The 27,134-nt window shown below is 37.7% G+C and overlaps 1 pseudogene; it reads right to left on the bottom strand.

Moving 5' to 3' along the window:
- Nucleotides 1-4,786: 4,786 nt before the first annotated feature.
- Nucleotides 4,787-5,095, bottom strand: LOC111538013 (annotated as a pseudogene).
- Between the last annotated feature and the right edge of the window lie 22,039 nt (nucleotides 5,096-27,134).

The following is a 27,134-nucleotide window of genomic DNA, read 5'->3' as shown; positions in this document are numbered from 1 at the left end:
AAAAAAAAAAAAAAAAAAAAAAAAAAAAAAAAAAAAAAAACCTGTGTATAAATATTTACATCAGCTTTAGTTATTACCACTAAAAATCAAAAAAATATAACTGCCCATCAGCTGGTGAATGGATAAGTCAGCAGCATATAATGGAATACAACTCAACATTAGAAAGGAATGAATGACTGATACATACACAATACGGATGATTCTCAAAGACAGACTCAAAACACTGTATATCGTATGATTCAACTTAAATGACATTTTGGAAGAGACAAAACTGGACCAAAACAGATCAGTGGTTACCAAGGACTGTGAGCCTAGAAGGAGGATAACTACAAAAGGCCACACGGAACCCTTTGGTGGTGATGGAAAATCTCTATACTTTGATTTCAGTGATGGTTACAGAATGCAGCAAACATTTGTCAAAGTTCATTAGAACGCTATACATGACAGGGTGAACTCTACTCTACATAGATTATATCTGAGTAAACTCCCTTTCTTTTAAAATGTACAGAACATTGTTTTTGACCTTAGGGAGCTTACAGATGGCAGATAAGGCAAGATCAGAGAAAAATATGATTCACAATGTGTGTATGTATATACATACATATTTGAAGTAGAAGATCTTACAAGACATTTGCTGTTATAACCTCCCCTTATGTGATATCTCTTGGGTTTAATTATGTGGCAAATGGAATGTAAAATTACCATGTATGAAGTCATATTTTCTGAGGCATTGCTAATTGTAGCACTTCAACACTCAATTACTTTTGAAGCATGTGAGAATGAAAAAGATTGAGTTTTCTAATTGTGGTTGGTGAAATCTAATCAAATTCTCAGGAGTGAAAATAGATTTTTGCATCAGTGAGACTTGCCTTGTGGAAAGAAAGGGTGCTCTTTTCTAGGGTTAATCCTATGGTTGTACATGATGTTACTTTATCACAGTTATGCAGTTGTCTTATCACTTATCACTGGACCTGCAGTGAAATCACTGGAAAAAAGACCCAAAATTAGTATTTTGGATGGATGACTTCCAACTTTTAACTGGGTTATAGCAGATGCTCCATACTAAGCTATGCATTCAATTATATAGGTTTTTCTTTCATTTCCACAAAGTCTCCTGGACCCCTGGTGCATGCTGTCTTGATTCACCAACACATAGTGGTGTAGATCAGTAATCTCCGTTTCTCCGAATGCATTCAATACTTCTCTCTCCATTCCCATCTCTCTGGGCCCTAACTGACAATTGAACTCAGAATTGCAGCTCTCCGGGTGCTTGCAAAGAGATATAATCTGTGTTACTCCCAAGCAATACCTTCCCCAAAATCAGGCAAAGAAGATAATCTATGAAAATTGCCTCAGTGCAGCATGTTCCAAACCCTTTAAATAGACCCACACTGGGAGGTACATTTTGCATCATGACCCAGTACACACAATGGAAGTAAATATTAACATATTTATCAAAACACTCTGGTTTTTCAGTTTCAAACTATCCTTGTTTATTCTATTTTTTTTAAGTTGGTTGCAACATGCTGAAATAATTTTACCCACTAACAGATGCAAACTGTAGTTTGAAGATCACTGCCATAAAAGATATAAAGCTTACCATTCATCTAAATATCATCTAATCTAAATAATAGTTCACTAGGAGGCATTTCACCTTGGCCACCTTAAAAGTACCCCTCTAATCCCCCACCACCATGGGTCTGAATTGCTTTTACTGAGTTGTACTTTGGCTTGATGCTATAAGGCAATATGAGAATAATTCCTATGTTAATCGCTGATAATGCTATTGAGAACTTTGTTCAGTACCCTACACAGTCTCCACTCTATAAGGACCAAGTGTAGAAATCTTTCTGTTGTCCCTGTAAGGAATAATGATGATTAACCTAGGATACCAGATTATTTCTCCTTATTAAAAAACATACTGTGTTTCCTCCCTCACATTGCCAGTTAGAAGCCCCAGTTTCGCATCAACTGTCTACCTCTAACAGGTACTTGGGGTTTGGTAGCTACAATTTGAGGATTTAATCTCACTCCTAATTTAGTTTTACTCTCCTGCCCTTTATTTTTTGCTTTGTGTCACATGTCTTGCTGGTCTAACATTCATTTTAACTTGTGTTTTAATATCTTTGTGTGTGACTTTAAATCTTTGTGAAACAAAAGAGAAAAAGATAAAGAGGAAAGAGCAAAGGCAGAGAAAGAGTAGTTTCCATGTACAGCAAGAAGACTCAAGGTTTTTAGGTCTTTATTCCTTACATTTTCAGACTAAAATTATATGAAGGTACAAATTCAGAACACTTTGTCCTACCTGTATCCGAAACAATAATTATAAGAGAAACCATGTTGTTGATATCTTAAAGTTAATATTAATTAATTGTATGACTTTACTTAAGCTATTTCCCATGCAATATAAACAACGTCTGGACCAGTAAGGAATAACTTCAGGCAAAATCTGTAATTGTATATGATTTGCCATGATGTCAAAGAGTGCAGCATTTTCTTCATGGCAAAGAAAAGTGTTGAAATACTATTTGATGCCTAAACTGAAAAAACAGTTTCTTCTGAAAGAAGCAAATAACAGGCATTTACCAGTGGCCAAGGTGACTGTGGCTTCAAATACATTTCTGAGTAATGAAATGTCAGGATATTAGAAGACAGATAAAATCAACCATGAAAATGTGTGTTTGGCTCTATTTTTTAAAAACCTTCTTGAAGTAGTTCAAAATGAAGGAAATTATTTGGTGACACCAATAATGAAGTAAAATTAATTTTTTGATGATGTTTTGGAAAATCACGTCAAACTTAGACTTTTTAAAGCAACACCCAAGCCGAAAGGTTGATTTATTACATCTATATTGGTAGAGTAGATCAAATATTAATATCTATCCCACTATTTTTGAGCAGATTTTATGATCTTACTATACTGTATTTGTTACTTTCAGGATACTAGTACATAAGTAATCAATGGCAACACCATTTTCTTTAGTAGCCTGTCTCTAAAAGCTAAATGAACTATTCCAATGCTAGTTTGACTTCACCATTTCCCTTTCCTACCCTCGATCCAGTTTTTCATCACAACTACATGGTGATAACAAACAATGACAAAAAGCAGACAGCAGGAACAAAAATAATCTTATGGAACAGTTTAAAAACAAAGATATTTGTACATATTTGGTAAATAGGTATCTCAATAAACAGTAATAGGAAAAGAGATTGATAAAAGGACTGTAATTATGATGTACAACATCAGATTAATTATTCAAATACTTTATCTCCATGTATAAGGAATAGTCCATGTATGACTAGGTTTTAGTTATGCCAAGAAATTAACTCAGTAATAACGTGACAGTTAATAAATAACTTTGTTGGAGAAAGATCTAGTGAGAAGGGATTGCTTCCACCATCCTATAGCACTCTCTTTTTTGGAATCGTGCCTCTGTGCTCCCCTGGTTTACCTCCCAGATCTTCCAGTCTTCTTTTATTGTCACCCTTCAGTCTCTATTGGCTTTGACCCTCCCTCGCTGCCTCAATCCAGCCTCTGAATGTTGGGAGTCTGTCAGCACTGAGTTTTGGCACACCTCTACTCATAATACATACTCTCCCTGGATCATCTCAGCTATCACTGGAGTTTCACATACCATCTACTTGGCTCCCAAATGCACATTCTAGTTGCAACCATTCCTATGCACTCTGACTATCAATCATTCATTCAGTTAATATTTTTTTCAATTATTGGGTATCCACAATATACTAGGTATTATCTTGGGTACGGGAGATATAATGGAGAGTTGACAAAGTCCCTGCCTTCATGGAGCTTATTTTTAAGTGGGCAATCAGGTCATAAACAAAATAAAGTAATATATTCATATATGTTGGAAGCATTCATTGCTAGGGAAAAATTAAGCAGGATATGGGGAGAGAGTGTTGAAGTTGAAGGTAGAAACCATTCTAGTTGAGTGATCAGGGAGGAATTTCTGAGGAGGCAATATTTGATTAGAGACCTGCATGGAGTAAGCCATAAGAGCCAAGCAAAGATCGTGGGAAGGAAGAGGCTATCTAGCACAAGGAACAGTGAGCTCAAATGTTCTGGAACAGGAACGGCATGGCAAGTTTCCGTGATCAGTAAGAAGACAAATGTGTCTGAAGTAGAGTGAATGAGGGAAAGAAAGCAGGCAGATGGAATCTGAGAAGAGAGTAGAGGCCAAAACAAGACTTGTCAGCCATTATAAGAACTTTAGATTTTATTCTAACCAGGATACAAACCAATAGAGGGTTTGAGCAAGTGAATGGTGTGTTCTGAACTAGTTGCCAACTTGCTGTCTCTACTTGAATGTCTCACAAGCATTTCCAGTTTAACATGCTCCACACAGAACTTTTAATCTTCCCTCACCGAAAACAAAATATAATCATCTTACTCCTTCTTCACTTCCCCCCATTTTAGCAAATGATACCAAGAACTATCCAATTTTTCAAGCCAGAAACTTGCAAAATAATTCTGAATTCATCTATCTCCTTTAGCTCTCATAGCCATTTCATGCTAGGAAAAAAAAGAAAAAGCCTATATATACATATATATATATATATTTTTTTAGGTTCTAATGTTTTTATTGATTAGATTTGTGTACAGTTGTAATCCTTCCATCATACAGGTAATATATAATAACATTCAAATATCTGACATTAAAATAACTTATTGACTAATACTAATATTAACACACAATAGTTCTATCTCTATTAACAATAAAAACCAAACCACTGAGTTTATCTTAGAAAACTTAAATTCAGGCCATTATTTTACAATTTGGAAGTCTGAGTAATCCAACTTAAAGATGACTTTCTCATTGTTGAAGTTTGCTTTGTCAATGTGTGATTTGGGACTTCCCCTTGTTTCAAGCCATTCCTGCATATGACGCACCTTGGAGATGGGACCTTGCAATTGTCCTTGCACTGTGCCCTGGTCAGTGTTCTGGACCCAGCCTACCAATCCCAGCTTTTTGCCCTCAGCCTGAGTATGCTTATGGAAAAACACCCCTTGCACCTTCCCAAAAATTTCGTAATCCACTGATACCAGGGTGTCTCCTTCTGCCATGCTCAAACCCTCCTTGTCTTCCCCACCGGCCACCGGGATCACTCTGGGACCACCAGGCCAATGGCTCACTAGCAGCCTATACTTTTTATCTTCAAAACAGATGACTCTTCTACTTGCTTCTCTGTGCATCTCACAGAGAATGTCACCAACCTAGTCCAAGCTGTGATCATCCCTAACTCATGTTTCTAAATCACATCACAGGGGACAGATCTTTTATAATTTTGACTTTCTATCAATAGCTTTCCCATGTTTAAAGGAAAAGCCATCCTCTTTGCCATGATCTACAAGGCCCTGCATGATCCATTCCAGGGCCAGTCTTTTGCTGTTTCACACACTACTTTTTCCAACCTTCCTGTGCTCCAGCCACACTGACCTTTATCATTTCCTCATACACATCTTTCTGACCTTAGGGCATTTGGCTTACTACTCTTCATCACTCTCTCATGGCTGGCTCTTTCTTATTCCTTCCATCTTAACTGACATGTCTCTTCCTCAAGAAGGAGTTCCCTGTCCACCCAATCCAGAGTTGTACTTCCCTATTATTCTCTATCACAACACCCTGTCTTTTTTACTTTATGACACTTCTCATACTTCATGAGAGCAGAGACCATGTCTGTCTCATTCACCACTGTGTACACAGTCCCAGAATCATGCCTGGAGCATAGTAAGTATTTAATAAATGTTGAATGAAGGACAAGTTGGTATTGATGTCTCCTTGTGTCATGAAAAAATGTTTGCAAATATCCAAGATCACATATTGTTTTTAAAAAATAAACATTTTTCTTAAACAACAGCTGGAAAAAATAATAAAATTAAAGAATTAAATCTTATTACCCATTTTACTTGTACGTAAACTTGGTTACATATTTCCAAGGAAGAAAAAAAGATTCTAAGAAATAATCAAAAGTAGAACTAAAATAGCAGCAATTTTTTGAAAACCACACATTTCATGCATCAAATATTTTTTGAATGAAAGGGATAACATTTGAGTCTCTTCTGTGTCCTAGATACTGTCCTAGACAGGTTCTTTATCTCACGACACTCATCCTCACAACCATCCTGTATCTTAGAAGTCATCGTGCCTAATTAATAGATGAGAAAACTGAAGCTTATAACTGTCCAGTGACCGGCCTGAGATTATACAACTAATTAGGGCAGAAGCAGAATTCAAATTCAGCTGCCAATTATGTTGCAGATACCATCTGAAAAAAAATCTATTTTTTTCTAATCAAAATATTTTAAAAATCAACAAATGCCAATGTCATTTAACCAAAACTTAAAACATTGAATGAGAAAAGTTTTTTACTTTGACCTACAGCATGAAAAGAGAACGGAAAAGATACTCTTTGGGCACTTTAGCAAGCACAGTGCAGAATCCGTAACAGGTCAATGACTGTTCATCATTTCAAAGATTTCTCAAATTTTAGTTATGGGTTTCTCTATCCTAAGGTAAACATTCTTTCCATTAAACCTATAATTTTATTTTTCCTTGCATGAATTTCCTTAATTATTAGTCTCTTTAGTAATAACATTCAGTGTTTCAATGACAGTTAGTACCTATTAGCATTTTTTGTAAGATTTTTCAATGGCAAATATACCACCTCTATCTTTATAAGTTAGTCTTCCAGTAGCCATTGAATGTATGATGGAAATTATTATTTTTCTGAAGCTGAGTTTCTATTTCCTATTCTTGTTTAGTGAGTTCAAATATGCAGGTAAAGTATACACATCTGACTGCCCAAGGTGGGTGCATCTGCCTGGTATTTCAATATTCTGAGGAAAAGATGTCATCAATAACCCATTCAGAATTAAGTATTCCATCTTTTTTTAATCTCCTCACAGTTCCTGAAACATGGTGGCACTTAAATATTATTTGTTGAATGAATGAATAAATGTATAAATGACCGAGTGAATGCACATGAGCAGATGGAAGATGTACACGGATTTTTACTTTAAATATCAAACTCTCCTGTTCAGCCACAGGCTGTCAATTTTTTTAGGAAGTTGTTCCTTTTTCACATTCTTAATATTTTATCATTTAATGCTTAAACCAATTTTTATCTTATAGCTTCATATCCACTATAAAAACACTTCTTATTTATTATAGAAAAAAAGAAAATATGTGTAAGAGACAGAAAATAGAAATGATCAATAATGCCCTTCTTCTCCCACACATCACCAAATAATCTACAAATTTAAAAATAGCACTCAGTACTAAAAAACAGTATTTAGTACTTAAGAAGAATGACAAATTGTTTCTTATCTAAAAATACAATATTAAACATACAACAAACAATTAAAATGCTCCTTTTGCTTTCCAGTTTGGTATCTGTTAATCCCTTATTTGCAATAATATTTGCTGTGTTCTATTTATAACTTACTATGTATCATATACTGAGATAGGTTTTTTGCAGACATGGCACTGTGTGCTCTTCATAAGGATCTTTAAAGGAGGTACCATACTCAACCATTTTTTACAGTGAGGAAACAAAGGCTTAGGAAGGTTAAACAAAGGCTTAGAAAAGTTAAACAATATAGAAGTAATTCAATTCTGACATGAGATGCAGCTGGGATTCTAGCTTAGGCTAGTCAGACTCTAAAATCTACACTATTTCCCCACAGTACTCGGCTGTCTATATTGGGTAGAACTACATGATATTGCCAATATTCAACCATTTTAGACATTAAAAATGGAAAGTGTATCTTATTCTATTTAACATAAATATAATTCCTTTCTGTTATTACTCTAGAATCAAGTCCCATGACTTGCACAGGCATCAAAACGTCAGGTTAAAAGCAGGTATGAGATGATGGGGGTTCAAATCCTGGCTTCCCTGGTGGCTAGCTGTAAGACCCTGAGCAAATCATCTTCACTACAGGGTTATTTTTCTGTTGAAAAAATAGCATTGCCCTTCCCTGCATACTTCATAGGAATTCACTAAGAGAAAAATAGAATATATAAAACTGTAAAGGATATAAAACATAAAGTGATTATTATAAACAAACCTTCTAAATAAGGAAAATCCAACAAGCCACGTTCCTAAGTAACAAATGTGAAAGAGGAGAATCAGAAACGAGTGTATAAGGCCCTAAAGAGCCCTCTACAGTGCTGTTTGCTCAGTTTTTGATAAGAGTGTCAAGGCCAAAACCAATCCTTCAGAACTCTGTGGCTAGTGATTCTGATAGTAAGGATCAATAACTTAAATGTCAACCAGATGATTCAAAATGCTTACACAAAAAATTGGCTTTATATGCAAAACCTCATCCCCATTCCTGGAAAAGAGCTCAAAGCTGTGTAAGAAATTGTTATTGGTATACTACGTAAAAGCCCTAATTGAGATTTCAAGAAGTTCCGAGCATTCTGAGCATCCTACATAAATCCAAAGAGAAAGAAATATTTCCACTGGCAAAATATCAAATCCCAAGAACATGTGCCTAACCTGGAACAGGCTTCTTTAACAAGGACTTAGAAGAACTCTGAGCTGCCCTTGAGGATTCATCTTTTTTTCTTCTTTTCTTTTATTTTCTTTTTTCCTTTTCTTTTCTTTTTTTCTTTTCTTTTCTTTTTGAAACAAGGTCTTACTCTGTCGCCCAGGCTGGAGTGCAGTGGCGTGATCTCGGCTCACTGCAACCTCAACCTCCCGGGTTCAAACGATTCTCCTGCCTCAGCCTTCCTAGCAGCTGGGATTACAGGGACCTGCCACCACACCTGGCTAACTTTTGTATTTTTAATAGAGATGGGGGTTTCACCATGTTGACCAGGCTGGTCTTGAACTCCTGACCTCAGGTGATCCACCCACCTTGGCCTCCCAAAGTGCTGGGATTACAAACTGGAGCCACCATACCTGGCCCTCTGTTCTATGCTTTCTGGAAATGGCAGTTACACAGCATGAGAGACTCTTTCCCTTCTCCAAAAATATTTTTCCAGTGTGATTTACATTCAAGATTTTTCTTCCTTCCAGTCCTTTTGGAATGTAAGGTAACATGAGTTAACATATTTTCTAAACACTAAAGCCCTATACAAATGGAAGAAATCTTTATGATCACTTCCTGAGTTAGACATAGAAGCCACAGTTCTCTCTGTACCCTTTATCCAAGCAAGAATTTAAGGGAGAACTTAACATATAAGTTATATAAAGATTTATATTTTTTATTTCTGCTGCAATAGAAGAAGATGTCTTCAACTATTAGGTTTATATAACTAAAGAATTTGTATAGCACATTGATCCAATTTTAAATCTGGTTTGAAGTTGGCATATGTGCTTCTCTCATTAAATAAGGTAAGCCTCAAAACTCCTGCATATTTTTTAAATTCCTAACTTGAGTCCATTTTCTCTACATGATTATTCAGAATATTTTCCACTCCATTTATATCTATTTCACGCTTGCCTTCACTACCCTTATCAATGACCTCACCTCCTACAGTTTCTTCTATGGTAATATCTCCCCTCCCCTACCCGTCTTCTCCTCATCTCTCCTTCTCAGAGGAAGGTGGGAATTTCTTCCTTTCCAAGGTAGACTCTTCCACTGGGGGTTCCATTTATTTCTATATACCCTCTCTTCCTTTTCTCCTTTATCTTCACACATTCCCGTCCCATCAAATGGGATTCTTCCTTATCCCTAAGAAGAAAACAAAATAAACTAGAAGCAAACAAAAAAGAAACAAAATTTAAAAATGTTCCTCCATTTTATTCCCCCTTTGAGTTACCATTCCATGTTACGTATTCCTTGACATCAAGCCCTTAAAAGAGTTATGTACACTCATTTCCTGAACTTCTTAGCCATGTGCTGTTAACCCTGTAACATGATTCCTATTTACCCCTTTCATTAATCTTCTAAAAGTCCTGTCTCAGAGATTTTTAATGAGCTCTAATTATTATCTAATTTTCTTAATCGCCAACCTACAGGACCTCTTGGCAACCCAATATTGTTGACCACATCCTCCTAGATATTGTCTTCATGGTTAACTCTTTGCACTATCTTAATGCTAATTCTTCCTTGATATTCTGACACTTTTTAAAGTTTTTCCTTTCCTTTTCTTCACCCCTTAGATATTGATTTTTCTTACAGTTGCATTTTTAGATTATGTGTATTTTCTCACTATACATAATCACATGGATTTGTGCTTTAATTATCCTATTTGTACTGATCATTCCAAAATCTTTAATCTGTCTTGGCTTCTCTCCTAAGCTTCAGATCCAACTTTCCATCTCTGTTTTGGACATGGTGACACATACACCCCATATACCACTCCTCAGACTCAACACATGTGATTAAGACACCGGGTTCACTAGCAGACAGAAGTCACCTCAAAATCTGACCCTACTTTTTTATAAGCTGTATGACTTTAAAGAGGAATTAACTTCTCTGAGCCATATTTTCTCATCTATAAGTTTGTATTTATAGATGAGAATATGTATTTATAGATGAGAATTTGTATTTATAGATGAGAATATATGGCTCAGAGAAGTTAATTCCTCTTTAAAGTAATACACTTCATATATTGTATCTATATATATTGTAGACAATAAAAACATTATGAGGATTAAATGAAATAACATATATAAAATGCTTAGTATAATGTTAAGGTCATACTCATTGCTTAACAGATAAACTGCCACTATCATTATTATTATTATTATTATTATTATTATTATTATTATTATTATTATCATCATCATCATAACCATCATTTTCTAGTTTGAATTTATTACAGCCCAGCTGCCTCTCCTCCTCTATTTCTTCTCTCTCTGAATAGTGCAACACTCTCCCAACCATACCTTGTAGGATTCTCAGAGCCTCTAGAATTCTCTAAAATCCTTTATCTGTTCCCTTTTCCTCCAACAACCCCTTATCTAATCAGTCAGTACACTGTGTCAATTATTTCTCTACACTGCCTCTCATACCCACAGCTTCCTATTTATTCCAACAGAAATCGTGCAGTCCCTATTTCAATCCTTCACCCCTGCTGCCTTGGATTATTGCAACTGACTCCTAACTGGTCTTCCTAAACCCACCGCCAACCCAAACCACTATTACTGTCTAAAGAGTAGGTGCTCTTGTTCCTCCATAATCAGACCCAAGTTTTCCTTTATCCTCCCCACCTCCTGAGCCCTCTTGTCCCCACCTGAGTGTCTGTATTCCTTCCTGGGCTTCCTGACTTGTTTTTGTTTACACCATACACCTAACCTGCAAACTCCTTTCAAATCTGACTGTGGAAATGCACATACATTTACTAGCCCACCTCCTCCACAAAGCCTTCTCCAAAGTGCTTGTGAGACAAAGCAGGGACTTCCCTCTCAGTGGCCTGCAGGCCCCCCAGGCATGGAAATAAGGGAAAATGTTGAGCTCTTTCAGGAGAAATTCCAGGTACCTAGCTAGCCTTGAGAAGTTAAGCAACATGATAAGCATGAAGGTAAAATAGTAAGCTAAAACAATAGCCAAGGAAGCTAGAATCACAAGATGTTTGGTTCCCCTAGAGAGACTAAAGATAACATCTTCATATATGTCTCCGAGTTGTTTCTCAAGAACCCAGATCCCCACCAAACAACTCGTCCCCCACAGTAGACTTCAGACAAGGAGAACTGGGGATTGAACTCTGACCATCATACTTTGTTCTCAATTTATTCCTGAGGAGCCTGAAGAAAGTCACATTCATGAACCAGAACTAACATTCTTTTTCTGCTGATCCCAAATTTTCAAGCAAGGCTTGAAAATTGCAAAAATTGGTCAAGGCTGCCTTAACCAATTGCAAATCAGAAGATCATTGAATACACCGATGACCTATAAGCCTGAGCACACTTCAAGATATTCCACCCTTTTAGGCCAAAACCAATGTGTAACTTCCTTATACTGATTTATGATTTTGCCTATAATTCCTGCTTTCCTGAAATTTACCCTTGCCTTTAAAAAGCCTTACCTGCAAGCCTTGGGGAGCAGTGGGGTCAGGATTTAAACACCAGCTGCCTGAACCTCTTTACTTGGAGCCCTGCAAATAAACACCTTCCTTTCTACCACAGCAAACCTCAGTATGTACATCTGGTCTTACTGTGCCAGGTGAGCAGATCCTGGTTCAGTTCTGTAACACTCATAGCTAATATTACCTGATAATAAATCAAAGCCCTAAGATGTAATGACAATATGATCTCAATTTATACGTGTACTTGTACATGATATGCAAACATACTGAATAGAAACAGGGCAAAATGTGAACAGTGGTCCTTTACAGGTTCAATGATCTGGAGACATGCTATGAATCTGAGAAATTCTTATTTTGTTTTGTATTTTCTAAATTATTCAAAAGAGCTCATGTTTATTGAATGCTTTCTATGTACTAAAATCTTTACATGTATTAACTCATTTAATTTTAATCAAACCCGCTGATGTATTCGCATTATCATCCAATTATTGAGGTATATGGGGGTGAAGCAACATGCCCAGAGCCATGCATCTGGCAAGAGTAGTCTGGCTCCAGACCTGTGCTCTTAAGCACTCTGCTGAACTGCACTAAGGATTTTAAAAATTGGAAAAAAAAAAAAAAAAGGATGTAGTTTTAATTACCTTTTCTTCTCCTGTCTCTGACCTCCACCCACTCCTAACCCAGACACCACCAAATTCCAAATTTTCCTTCCATTTCCTTCACAGAGACCAATCTCAGCTAGGTGTTAAGAAGAAAAGCAATCTGATTAAGAAAATTTGCATGAATTGTTAATTAGCAATTGCCATCCTGAATCCTAATTGCATCTTAAAAAGGGTGCTTGTTAACATAAGTGAATCCCTAATTAGTGGAATTTCTGTTCCTATGACTAAGCGACTGCATCTACTACTGACAGTGTGCAGAGGGGCAGGAAAGCATCTGGGAAAAGAGGATTTTCTTCTTACTCCTTAAAGTTGAAAGGCTGCCTCATGTACAAGGTCTCCTTCAGTCTCTCAAATTCATCCATCTTCCCACACAAGAGTGGTTCAAAGCATCACTAAGCCCTACCCTTAGGCCTATGTAAAAGCCTATCATTCTGATGCTGCAGAGGCTACAAGAACCAGGCTAAGAACCAAAGGTCACTGTTTGTGACACAGGAGGCTTCATAAGGAAATGAAGACCCAAAGAAACATTTAAACCCACATTTTCTTTATAGTAGGTTTGATGAAGAGTGTACAGTCGTAGAGAAATATGATAGGGCAAAGAACATGAGGTAAGTGTACTAAATGGGAGGAAACTTAGCGAGGTCTCTTTGTTCAGATTCCTCCCTGTGTCCCTTCGTCTTCTGAGATAAAGATGCTGTTTTCCTCCAGATACCCTATGGTGGGCATCTCTCGCATGAGGGTCTCATGACCTGCTTTAGAGGAAAATGGAAGGGGAAGGTCAGAGAGCGCTTCCTGCTTCTGTAAATCCCTTCAGCTTAAAATATTTCATATGCCAAGGTGTTATATTTTTGTAACTAGCAAAAGAGTCTGGCTGCTCGCTGCTGATAGAAAGAAGCCAAAATAATAACAAGACGTGATAGAAAGCGAAACTTTGTTTTGCTAGCAAGGGAAAGAGTGGGCAAAAAAATTTTCACTCTTTAACTTGTGGTAGGAATGCAGGAGTTTTTAAAGAGAGGGTTTGGGGTGCAGAAGAGGCAGGGGTTGGGGGGCGAGGATGTCCCAGGTGGCATGATTTGCTCTGATGGCTCATCGTGAATGATTGTCTCCCATCCGGTGAAGGGGCCCATCTGGTGAAGGGGCCGGCACCACCATGGGCCCAGCCAGGTTACAAATTAATCTCAGTTAATCTTCCCTTCGATCTCTAGCTGGGAGTGGGTTCTGGCCTTGAAGTAATCTTTTGTTGGAGAGAGAATTCCAGAAGTATCTGGTCTGTATCAGGATCCAATCCCCGAGGCTTCTAAGGAAAAATATGACCTAATGAATGAGTATGGTGTGTGCTTAATAAACACCTACATAAATAAATGCACATAAGGTATGGGAGCATAAAGTGCAAAAGGGAAGAGAGTAGAGAAAAGAAAACATTTTGAGGCTGTAAAACACATTTGTAATTTATCTCAGAGCTACATCTTGAAACTGGGGAGAAAGGAGGAAAGGGGGAAAACATTTAAACCTGATTTGAGGCTAAGCTGCTAAACTGCTCAGTTCCATTTTGGGATAGCGTCTCCTGAACCCCACATGATGTCATCACACATAATCAAGAGGGAAACACAATGAAAAAATGCATATTCCTTCTTCCATCTGCCAGTTTTGAAGAGAGCTTTGTTGTATATATTCAGGAAATTGGATGCAAAGGCAAGAACTTTGCTCTAATAGGCTTCTTCAAGGCAGCACCACAGCTCAGTGGGAAGAGAAGGACGGCTGGATGGAGGCAAAGCTGAAAGGGAATCTCAGTCATTCTAAGATTTTACATATCCAGTAGAGTCCCAAAGGTGGAAGGGGAGAAAATCTAGAAGCAAGTATAACCCACAGACTTGCATACTACCCCTCCCCACCCCCCAGAAAAAGGAACACAACAGGGAGAGCAGATGAAGAGGTTGGACAAGCTGAAGTCACCCAGAAATTCTCAATATCTACTACACATTTTCTCCTGGCTTAATGTTTGAAATTCATATTATCCAATAGTTTTCTGTTATTTAAAACTTTTAAGGAAGTTCATCGTGAGAGTAGCTATGGCAGAGATACTTGCTACTCGTCAGGTATTCTTTGCTTCCCCACATTTCTCACATGACTAGGTGTGAGAGCCACATGACTAGCGGTTAGGTGGAGCCACATGACTAGCTCTGGATAAGATGTTACAAGCAGAAGTGCTTTTGTCACTGCAGGAGGAGGCACTTAAAAACCAGCATGTGATTCTTGGCTGTCCTCTCACAACACATAGACTGAGGAATCTACACATTCCAGATGGCCAGTTACAACATGTCAGAGCTTCCATTACACTGGGCCCCTGTAAGACTGTGTGGAGAAGAGTCCCTTCGCCCAGTCTCCCATCCCCACATATCTCTGACTGCCCACATTGATATGCAGAATGAACAAAAGAATTTTACATAAACTTATATAGTGTTAAACCATTGTGATTTGGGGGCTGTTTGTTACTACTGCCCTGGCCTATCTAATCTTGACTGATACAGTGGTTGCTTGTGGAAACTGGCATAGATGGTCTACACATACAAAGTATGCACAAATAAACACAGACGCACGTAACATACACATATATATCTCACAGAAAAAAAAGTTGACTGTTGACTGGAAATTTCACAAGGGAGAACCCCTTAATGAAAAAGTTGCAGGTTTGAAGAGAAGACAGCCATAGAATAGCAGTTCAGAAAACACACGCTGGACAATACGGGTTCAGATGTCAATTCTTTCACATATTAGCTAAATGACATTGGGCTTGTTGCTTAACATCTCTGGGTCCCGGTTTCCTCAGCTGTAAAATCGGTACAAGAATAGCACCTATCTCAGAGATTTGTTTAGGGGGGCACAGAGTAAGCACTCAATAAATGCTATATATAACTAATAATCTTAGAGATAGTAAGAAAGGCTGAATAATAAATGCATTCCTTTGACATATCTCTCTCTCTCTTAAAAAATGGAGGTAAGGCTGAAGATTTTTTAAATAACTGATAATTATAATAATATATCATTTATGCATCTTTTTCTTTGTTACAGCTCACATTTCCAAACTCACAATCAACCTTCTGCTTCAGAAAATCTAACATGACTATTGTCAATAACTTCATTATACATTTTGAAATAACTTAGAATGTAATTGGATTGTTTGTAACTCTACAGCTAAATGCTTGAGGGGCTGGATACCCCATCCTCCATAATGTGCTTATTTCACATCGCATGCCTGTATTAAAACATTTCATGCATCATATAAATATACATATACCTACTATGTACCCACAAAATTTTAAAAATTTTTAAATACTTTTAAAAATCTAACAGAACCACATTTTTGGATTACAAATATTTTAGCAGCTCTTAGTTTTTCTTTTATAAAAGAAGTATATCTTTTCAGAAAAAAATAAAACAAGTGATAGTGATTTGCTATGGCACTTAATGATTATTTCCAGAAGAGATGACAGCGTGTAAAAGATTGCAATAAGAAGAAAGAGTGCAGTTTCAAATAAAGGTTTGACTCTGAAACAAGGGTACCAAACATTCATAAAAGTCAGTTCTCTGACTTAACGTCACATCTCATACCTCACATTTATCAAAACCTTCAGCACGGACAAAGCAAAACCAAAATGAAAAAAGGCAACCGTGGTCCCAAAGTTGTGTCTTATCTAGGTGTTACCCTGAACATTATTTCAACTCTTCTTACCTTTGTGACTCTGTTTCCACACTGGAATGACAGTGAAATGATTTTGCTTCTACCATTGTAGAAAGCTGAGAAATTGAATCAAGACTATGTTTCCTGAGGAAACTCTAACTGTAAAATGAAGTTGATTAATCTTTAGGCACCCATTAAGGCGGGTATAACCTCGAAGGCACTTAGCATTCCCTATATCCAAAATGTTTCTCCTACTGGTAACCTCCTCTTACACCATCATAACTCACTCCTCTTCAAAGACTATTCTTTTCCTCGTTACTCCCCCCTTATGCCCAGAAGTAATTCATCATCTGTCCCACCATGCCCTCTCTAGAGCTGTATGGACTTCCATTATCATCCTGTAATGTTTCCATTGAACATCACAGAAATTGTTGTCCACATAGTTGAATATGTAGAAAAAGGATCAGACTGTATATATATGATGCTAATTCATTTTGCTTGTACAGCTATTTCAACACAACAGCCAGGGTCTTTCGTTTTAATGAATTTCGTATGAGTCCTGTTCTTTCACTAAATAGTGAGGTCCTGGAAGAGAGCAATTTTGTGCCATTTACCCTTGTAAGTCCTCACATTATCTAAAATAAGCTTTGTTTGCTTAAATTAAATCATCAAGGCAGGCATAACAACTAAGTGACTCATTCAGTAATAAGTGAAATTAAGTCCTCATTGTGTCATGTGATTCTAATATTTATTACTGATATAACCAGTATACTTATCATTAATAAGCCCAGTTCATCACTGCACTGTGATTCTGAGGCTAAGCACAGAGGTGTTCAGTTAAGTCCAATAGATCATCAAAGTATCATCAAAACTGCAATAACCATTCCAGAGAGCCAGTTTTCTGTACTCCTGTACTGCTGATCTATGGATTGTGTTAAAACTGTAAATTTCCAAATTCCTATTATAATCCCAGTTTTCATAATTGAAGTGTCAGCATCAATTTCTTAGCATCAACATTTCCATAAACCCAATAACTTGATATCTATCTCTTTAGAAACCTAAGATATTAAAATCCCCCATAATTTTTATATGATTTATGCCTCCTCTATCATATACAATAATTCCATCCCTGCACACACACACTGAGATACCTTGTGAAATACTGAGAAGTTGCCTATGATTTGTCCTCAGTATAATCTGATATGAAAGTAATGAACAAGCAGCAATCTGGTTCTGTTTCCAGAGATTCTAAAATAATATCGAAACACAATTCACTCACAGAAATGTAATGTGCTCAGAGTTTTTTCTTTTCTTTTGTTTCTTTTATGTTCTCTCAGTATCAAATGAGGACAGACAACCTCACAAAGCCTGATTTAACCTTTCAGGATACAGCTGAGTAAAGCTGCTCACTAGACTCAAAAAAACAGAATATTATCACCACTTATCAGCCACAAGTTCTTGGGTAACTCCTGTCACATCACTGATCCTCAGTTTCTCACCTGTAAAATCGACTGAATACCTTCCTTCTTTACTACACAAAGGGGTTTTTTGAGGTAGACAATATTTTTGAAACATACCTCAAAAAATAAATGGCATTAAGTGTGCAGAGAGGCAAAAAATATACCAAATTTTTGTTCATTAGAAGTTTAGAATATGTAAGTGGTGTATATAGCAATGTCTAAGATTGCTGTATGAATGAATGAATTACTCTATGAGAAGAAGCAGACCACAGTATGAACCTAGAGTAGATAAAGTGTCTTCGATAATTGCTTAACGGCCAGGGTGAGTCAGGGGTGAGAGGATTGTTGACAATTAAATTGCAAAGCAGAGAGGAGATCTTGAGCTATGATTTTAAACAGAGGAGGTGGTTTGGTAATGAATGATTGTCTCGTACTTAGAGAAGATACTGGCTCTTCTTAAGCCAAGAACCACATGGCTCAGTCTCAGCAGTATAACGAGAAAATATAGTGCAACAGTGAAATGTCATTTTAAAATTAACTCAGGTTTTTTACATACATTTCTTGAACACCGTGAAGGGTATGTGTAGACCAAAGCAAAACTTTGTTAAAACTCTTTCTTCCTTTCTGTTTACCCCCTTCTGACACTACCCTCACATACCATAACAGTCCTTGATGTAAACACTATGGAGAACATTTTTTTGTTCATCTGGGAATCACTTACTGTGGCTAGAAATCCCCACCCATAAGAATGTCACTGCTCCCTCCTGTCATGAAGCTGGAGGTCCAAGCACCTGCATGCACAGCCCCCATGCTGCCACCACCAATACCACCCTCCTGCAAGTATCGTTGGTCTTCAATTCCTAATAATTTGTTATGGTAATTGTGATAAACATCTCCTCTGTCCTCTCCATTTCTGTAAGAGTGGGAAAAGGTTGTAGGCACTTTCATCCCATCAACTTTATTGAAGGTTAGATTTAGTATAGTGGGTTTGAAGTTCTAAATATCGGGGAGAATGGGAAGGCAGAGAAGGCCAGCTTGACATTCAGTGGGAAAATGTGAGCAAGCAGCCAAGGGAGGGTTGATACAGACCCAGGAGCCATGATGAAGACAGAGACCAGGGGCTCTCTAGTTCATCTGGCCACAAATGTTTGAATAGGAAGGTTACTGAAAAGCAGCTAAACCCAATATCAGACTTCAAAATTAGGAATGAGAAGGAAATGTGTATGTGAGTTATGTTTCCTATGTCTCTTAAGCATGGGTCTTAAGGGTTTCTTCAGGAGTTGCAGCAGGCGACCACAGACACTCAAATATTTTTAACCAAAGAGTGGTGCTTGTTTCTCTCTCTCTCTCTCTCTCTCTCTCTCTCTCTCTCTCAGTCTCTCTCTGCTTGTGTGTATATGTACGTAAGACTTACAAAACATTTACCACTTGCCAGGCATTATTCTCAGTACTGTAACACTATGAGAGAGTACTAGTAAGATCCCCTTTCTTCAGATGACAAAGCTGAGCCACTGAAAAATTAAGTAACTGACCCAAGTGGTACAGCTGGAGGGCTCAATTACAGGCAATCTGGCTCTGGTACCTAAGCCTTTAGACACTACATTATTCTGGCTCCCAATTAATGGCACTGTCTTGGGAAGGATGCAAGTAGAGCAGAAACATACTTAAGGAGTAGAAAGATGAGGAGAAAGTCAGTCTTGTTACAAAAGCCAAAGGAGGAATAATTTCAAGGAGGAAATTACAAAATATGTCAATGTGCAGAAAGATCAAGTCAAAAAAGGCCTGGAAAAGTGTCTGTTGGATTTGACAATCAAAGAGTAACTGTTGGCCTGTGCCGGTCCAGTTTATGTGGAGTAGAAGGAAATAAGCTAAAGTGTCCACAGTGCTGGAGTGTGAAGAGCTTTTATTCAGATGGGAAGGAACAGAGGAAGGAGAAATGCATTCCCTCGAGATGGAGAATTGTAATGAGACAGAATTTCTTCCCTTCTTTTTCTTCTCTTCTCCATTCTTTTTTTTTTTTTTTGTTGTTGTTGTTGTTGTTGTTGTTGTTGTTGTTGTTGTTGTTGTTGAGACGGAGTCTCGCTCTGTCGCCCAGGCTGGAGTGCGGTGGCCGGATCTCAGCTCACTGCAAACTCCGCCTCCCGGGTTTACGCCATTCTCCTGCCTCAGCCTCCCGAGTAGCTGGGACCACAGGCACCCGCCACCTCGCCCAGCTAGTTTTTTGTATTTTTTAGTAGAGACGGGGTTTCACCGTGTTAGCCAGGATGGTCTTGATCTCCTGACCTTGCGATCCACCCGTCTCGGCCTCCCAAAGTGCTAGGATTACAGGCTTGAGCCACCGCGCCCGGCCCTCTTCTCCATTCTTAACACACTTCTAAAGAAGGAAAGACAGAATAAAATAATGGTGCACATAATAATGAGACTTGTAGTGGTGTGGACATGGGTACATGGAAGGCTTAAGAAAAATGCTCTGTTTATAAGACTTTTCAGTAAGGATAGACTGAAGATGGGCCTGTATCTGTATCAGAGAAGAGACTGTGAAAGTTGATCATACAAATGGGGTCATTATTGTCCTATTCAACTAGAACAGAGTTGAGATGCCAGAAGCCAGGCAGCCGGGAAGCACTCAGGGCTCAGAGCATTGCTCCAAGAATGTATTTCTCCACAAGCCTGGCTGCTGAAACTGCCTACTGCAACCTGAAATCAATTTTATCTAATGGCTACTGAAACAACTGCTACGACTCTAAGACTAGTTTTACCCACTGCTGTCACTCACCAGTCAGAGCTTGCTAGCCCCTAAAACTTTATTAGTGTTCATGAACTTTCTTACAAAACAATACATAACATTTCTCTTTTTTATAAAACCTCCAACCTTCTCTTTATTCTTCAGACATATCGAAGACAGCCTGGTCTGTGTGTATGTATGTCCCAAATTGCAATTCTGCCTTCCCAAATAAAATGTTTTACATTTAGAGACTTGTCTCTATATTTTCTTGGACTTCAACAAGATGGAAGAGGAGAGGAAGGAATGAGCCTACTACATAGAGATGATATACCACAAAAACCAGGAGGGAGAACAGGGCCTGAATTTCCTAGGTAATACAACCAGATTTTGACCCATGCACTGATCAAATCTTTCATTAACCATTGTGATGAGGTAAACAACCATTAGCAGGCTGCGGCAGAAGCTCGACTTAACCTCCAGGAATCAGTTTCCACAAACTAAAAAACGTAAGAGATTTAATCATCTCTGAAACCCTCCGTATTTTTTAAATTCTATGACCTTATGAGTATTATCCTGAGAATGGCCGTGGTCAAAGATATCTGAATTGCTCCATAACAGTAACTCCCCTTCAACAACATGGGTTTCCATAGTTACAAGGATATAAAATAAACCCACTATTGAAGCAAAGGCAGAACCTGACACTAAACCTGTTAAAGGAGAGAAAACATCAAGTTCAACATCTGTGGCATTCTTTCTAGCTCATCCTGACACATTTTGGCAGAAAACTTGAACTGCCACAGTTCAATTATTCAGAATGTCAGTCTGTAAAAATCCAACCCTAAAAGTTCTATTAAAACCATGATCTGCTACAAAGAATAATAGAAACTTCATTTAAAAAAAAAAAAAAAAAAAACTTTATTTGCTACCTAGTTCATTTAATGATATGATATAAGAAAAGCATTGTATATTGCAGGACTTCTGATACTGACACTTAAAATGTCTGTTTAAAAAAACCACAACAACTTGCCTCAGACACAGGCCATGTGATTCACCAAAAGTTACCAGGAAGTAGAGAAAATAATCGAAGTAGGGAAGAGAAGTTTTTGTTCACTGTTTTTACAGGAGCACTAAGAATATTTGAATGCCAATGATGGAAAAGAAATTGAAAGAACATCTTCTACTCACTGTTGAAATGACCTTTCTAAATTTCAGGGCATTAAAATAAATAAGATATATGCTACATAGCACAGGAAAATGTTTAAAGCAAAAGTTCACTTTTTGTAATTTCATATTACTTTGAAAAATACCAGGGCAGAGCTATAAGCAAAGTGATAAATTCTGACTAGATTTGATTACCTAGTTTTTTTTTTTTGTTTTTTGTTTTTTGTTTTTTGTTTTTTGTTTTTTTTTTTTTTTGAGATGGAGAAGGAGCTTTGCTCTGTCACCCTGGCTGGAGTACAGTGGTGTGATATCGGCTCACTGCAACCTCCACCTCCTGGGTTCAAGCAGTTCTTGTGCCTCAACCTCCCATGTAGCTAGGATTACAGGCGTGTGCCACCATGTCCAGCTAATTTTTGTATTTTTAATAGAGACAGGGTTTCACCATGTTGGCCAGGTTGGTCTTGAGCTTCTGACCTCAGGTAATCCACCCACCTTGGTGTCCCAAAGTGCTGGGATTGCAGGCGTGAACCACCGCACCCAGCCTAGATTTTTATACATAAAAAAGTATGTGTCAGATTTGAATATATAGTAATTAGTTAGTTCCTGAACTGATATGCTAAGTCAGTGCATTAGAGCCTGGTATTTCTAAATTTAACACTAAAAGCTCAAACTGCCATCTGTAAATATATGCCACTCACTACCAGAGAAAGTGTCACTCACTATCACAGAAAGAGAGAAGGTGAGCTAGACAGGGCAATACAACCCAGTGTGATTACTTCCCGCAGCAATTCAGCAGGCATCCTTTGCTACTACTCAGACACAGTCATGATCTCTTTTTTTAAAGAGCAGAACATGGTAGTATTTTCAATAGCATGGCCTCATAACCAATCTGTGAAGGTCCCTTATTGATCATAATTCTAAATCCAAGGTCTTGGAGATCAGTTATCCAAGTTGGAAACGTTTGTTGACACCAAGGAAAATATCTTTATTTTCATATCTCTCAAATTCCACTTTTGTTGCATCTTCTCCATAGGCATATATAATTATTGGCCTGTTCCAAATCATCTTGAAATGCCAACTTTAGAATATCTTTCTGGGTTCAGTCTTACAATATTAGTAATCCATTTCTTATGGCATCTATGAAGACTGCCTACCTCCATATAGTCTTGGGAATGTTGATGTGTTCATGAATATAAAATATGTACCCCTCCCAACCATTCACCATACTTATAACAGTAAGTTTCCTTGTGTGTGTGATATAAAATACCTCAAATCAGTTCATAATTAATAACCACACTACAAATTAGATCACCACACTTCAGGCTAAGTTAAAATGGTGGGTTACGATATGACTCCCCAGAGTCGCTCATATGAATGTGACAATGGGTCATCTTATAGGTGAGCTGGATTATATTTTCAGCTTCAGTAGTATAAAAGAGAAATTTATTTTAAGAATGACATTAACTGTGTCCGTTTGATATTATGATTGTACCATTATTATTGGAGAATCCACACAGCACTCATTAATTGGTGGGTCTCTTTCCATATTTTTGTTTGTTAAAGGGCCTCTGACTAATTTTTTAATTCAAATTCAACCTGTTACAGTGCAGTTCTCCAAGAATGCCAGGGATTGGTCTAATTACATAAATGCATACTGAGATTGCACAGAATGTCCTCCAGCCCCACAGGAGAATATAAGAAGATATATAAGCATATTTAATACAAGTCTAGCCAGTAAACAAAAAACAAAAAAGGTTAGCAAGCTAATAATAGACAGATTCAGGGAAAAAAGTCTTTTTTTATCTAACACTGTTCAAGACAGACACAAGCAAACCCATCACCAGCGAGATTTTCTCCACTGGGGTCTGGTAATATGTTATCATACTTCCTCAGCATTTAGTAGAAACATCTCAGCAAGTCATTCTGTTGTTATTACCAAGAACACACCTGGGTTATCTAAGTAATATGAGAAGAAAGAAGTTAGTGTATTCTAACAAAGCACCTCAAACAAAGAAACACAAAAATATAGTAGCTTGAATGAAATAGAGGTCTCTTACTCTCTCCCCACACAGTCTAGATGTAAATAATCTTGGCTTGGCAGAGTCAACTCTACTGTCCCCTACACATGCCTCTCAAAGTTGCTCCAATTCTCACCATTCCCCAGTGAGTGACAGGAAACCAAAATGGTGAGTAGGACAGTTTTATCTTCAAAAGTTTGCTACAGAAGAGTTGACTTTTGTAACCCAGTGAATCCCCAAATTTAACCTGCAGGTTATAGGCAGAGGCACTTTCCTTTAGCAGATCTGTATTTCTTTCCATCTCTGCTTCCAAACCTAACTTGGCTGCCTTTACCTCTCTTTTGCAAAAAGCAACAAGAAAGAGTTTATAAACATCAAACTTTTGAGTTTTTCCATGTAGTTACACTGGACCAACAGACTGAGTGAGCATGTGCTCTGCCTTCCGAGTTATTGTAGACAAAATTGTATCAAGTATTTTTCAACAGCTTGAGTCACCAGAGTCTACAGTATCTATTGCCTTGAAACCCACTGCCATACTGCTAAGCATAGTTCTGGTTATTGTTATGTATGACCCCACTTCTAGGTACCATTTTCTGTATTAATTAGACGCTATAATTTTAGAAACTCCAAAACACGGTGACATATATATATATGCGTACATGTATATATAACATATATATAAGATAACCTAGAAATTACATGCATTTGTACTCAAATTCAATTGGATTAAACTTATTTGCATGACTATACCTAGAAACAAGTATGTTCTTAGGTGATGACCACCTGCTCTGCTAAAACTGGCTGGGGAGGGATTATATTATTCAAAAGGAAAAGGAGAATGGTTAATGAAGAGCAATAAGTCATCTCTGTCAGACAGGGATTTCAGAATCCTAGCCTACTGTTATTCCATTGTTCTGGTTCTTTGTGTGAGCAGGTCTCTAAGAGTCTGAAAAGCAGGGCATACAATATGAAATAACAAATCCAAGCCCTAAGACTCGCCTTTGATGAGTTTACATAGATCATAGCCCTTGCACATCTCCAGTTCAGCTTCCTCACCATAACATTTCAAATTTAATAAGGAGGAGGAAAGAAGGAAGCATGCTAACATATAAATATATTGCCTCCATTTTAGGATGTTTGTACTTAAAGAGTCCCTGCATTATCTTTTCTTCATGTTGAATTTCTCTGTGTCACTCAGCACCGATTAGTCACAGCGCGGTTTCCAGATGGATCTAGGCCTTGCCAACCTTTTTAGTTCAGAATACTATCCTCCCCGAGTTCCACAAACACCAAAACTGATGATTCACAGGAATGTGGCTTAATCATAATACAGCCACACAAATATGCTATACAGCATTCTATGTTAAAATGGAAGACAAGCCCCCCCAACTGATTATAGTACACTGCCCATTAAGCCAGTACTGAGCCATTCAATCTTTTTGAAGTCTACTTCAAACCATCTGTTTCCAGAACTGTAATCCACACTCATCTTCTCACCAGTAATAAGCTCACTTTTCAAGTATCATGATACCAGGAAGCGTGTATCTTGGATAAGGGACTCATAAAAGGTCTATCACCCATTATTAATTAAGTATAATGCTATTATGCATCAGGTACATGTGAACTTGATAGCAGTGAGACTGTCATCAAAGGACAATAACCTCTGGTTCAACCAAGCAAATCTTGTTCCTAGACTTGCAAGAGAATGGTGACAATTCTCTTGTAGGAAATGATGACTTAACCAAGATGTTCTCAAGACTCAATCTGAGTGGTTCTGCCTACAACAGAATTGTCCCCCCAGTGACAGCTTAATTGGCCTTCCCTCAAACTCTCATAAGTGCATTTCTAATTCTCATCAGTAGGTCTCTTGTGAGCTATAAATATAGGGGAATAGTGAGGTGTTCTTGGCAGTTATTTTTAAAACTTCACAAATGGCAACCACCCCAACACTAATTAAAGGAATATGATTTCTCTTGACTTCTTATTTTCTTTAATTAACCCCTGTTTAGGAGGAGAAAACACACACACCCCATGCACCAGAACACCAAATACTGTCAACAAAATTCTTCGTATCATATGGATGATACAAATGGGTATGGTATGATACCTATATCATATGGGTTGATAAATATATAACACTCTCCATCTACACCCATAAGAAATATTTCAACCAGTCAGTAACCTTTCTCATGATTTATGCAAAACTCCAGGGAACTGTCATCAATTAGAGCTGCTCCTCAGAGCAAAACCTATCTAACACCCTTACAATTTAACACACACAAATACACACCCACTGAGGTCCAAGGTCACACAGCAAATAAGTGGTACATCTGAGACTAATGCCCAGGACTCTTATTTCCTGAGGCTGATACTTTCTTCCACAAGGTATCGTGATGGCTGATTAGTACATTAACAATATTTGCAACAGCTTTGAAAGCCTTTCTTTGCCAAAGAGAAAATTATTGAAAGGAAAAGGAAAATCAATTCGTAGCTCCCTGGATAACATTTTAAAAGATCGGTACTTCAAAAATAACTGCTAAAAATCCTTCTAAATGTTAAGAAGTTAAGAAAAAAATAGTTCCCTGAATAACATTTTTAAAGATCCATACTTCAAAAATAACTGCTATAAACCTTTCTAAATGTTAAGAAGTTAAGAAAAATTGCTATTAATTAAATGTTCAATTAATGTTTATTATGAATATCGTATTGTAATTAGGCTAAGTTTGTGACACAGTAGAGTGTATGCATGTGTGCTTCATACACGTTATAGTACATTCATGCTCCCTTATATAATCAAAGTTTGTGGAAGTCAATGCCAATTTTATAGACCTTTTATAGTGGGCATAAGAGTAGTGGTCTGATAAATCAGGAGAAATAGATGGGATCTACCCTTATCTTAGAATATGGGCTAGTCAGTAACCTCTCTCCACCTCAGTTTTCTCATTGTTTAGTTGAAGGTGTCTCTGTGGTCCCTGTTGTAGGGAAAAACTTTCCTCTAAACCATGTTTTTCCTCTACTCTCGCACCACAACAATCAACACAGAAGACTTTTGTGACCAAATTTGTGGATGGTTTTCCCCACACACCAAACAGCAGACACCAGCTGGCAGTTCTCCAATTCAGTTCAGACAGTATCTACCCAGAGATAGTGTCAGATCCCACAAGTTGAGGGCTCCGTCTCCAAGACTGCCCCTCTCCACACACACACGCCAGTCCCAAATCCTGGCCTGTGGAACTCTGACCAACTAGCTTTAAGCTGGGGTTACCATAACCCCCTCTTTGGGCTTGATTAATTTGCAAAGTGGCTCACAGAACTGTAGGTTTATTATAAAGAATATTGTAAAGGATACAGATGAAGAGACACATGGGACGAGGTATAGCAGAAGGGGTACAGAGCATCCATGCCCTTTCTGGGCGCATCACCC

Source organism: Piliocolobus tephrosceles, chromosome 5 (genome assembly GCF_002776525.5).
Source record: "Piliocolobus tephrosceles isolate RC106 chromosome 5, ASM277652v3, whole genome shotgun sequence".
Taxonomy (NCBI): Eukaryota; Metazoa; Chordata; class Mammalia; order Primates; family Cercopithecidae; genus Piliocolobus; species Piliocolobus tephrosceles.
This window is presented reverse-complemented; position numbering and strand designations above follow the sequence as displayed.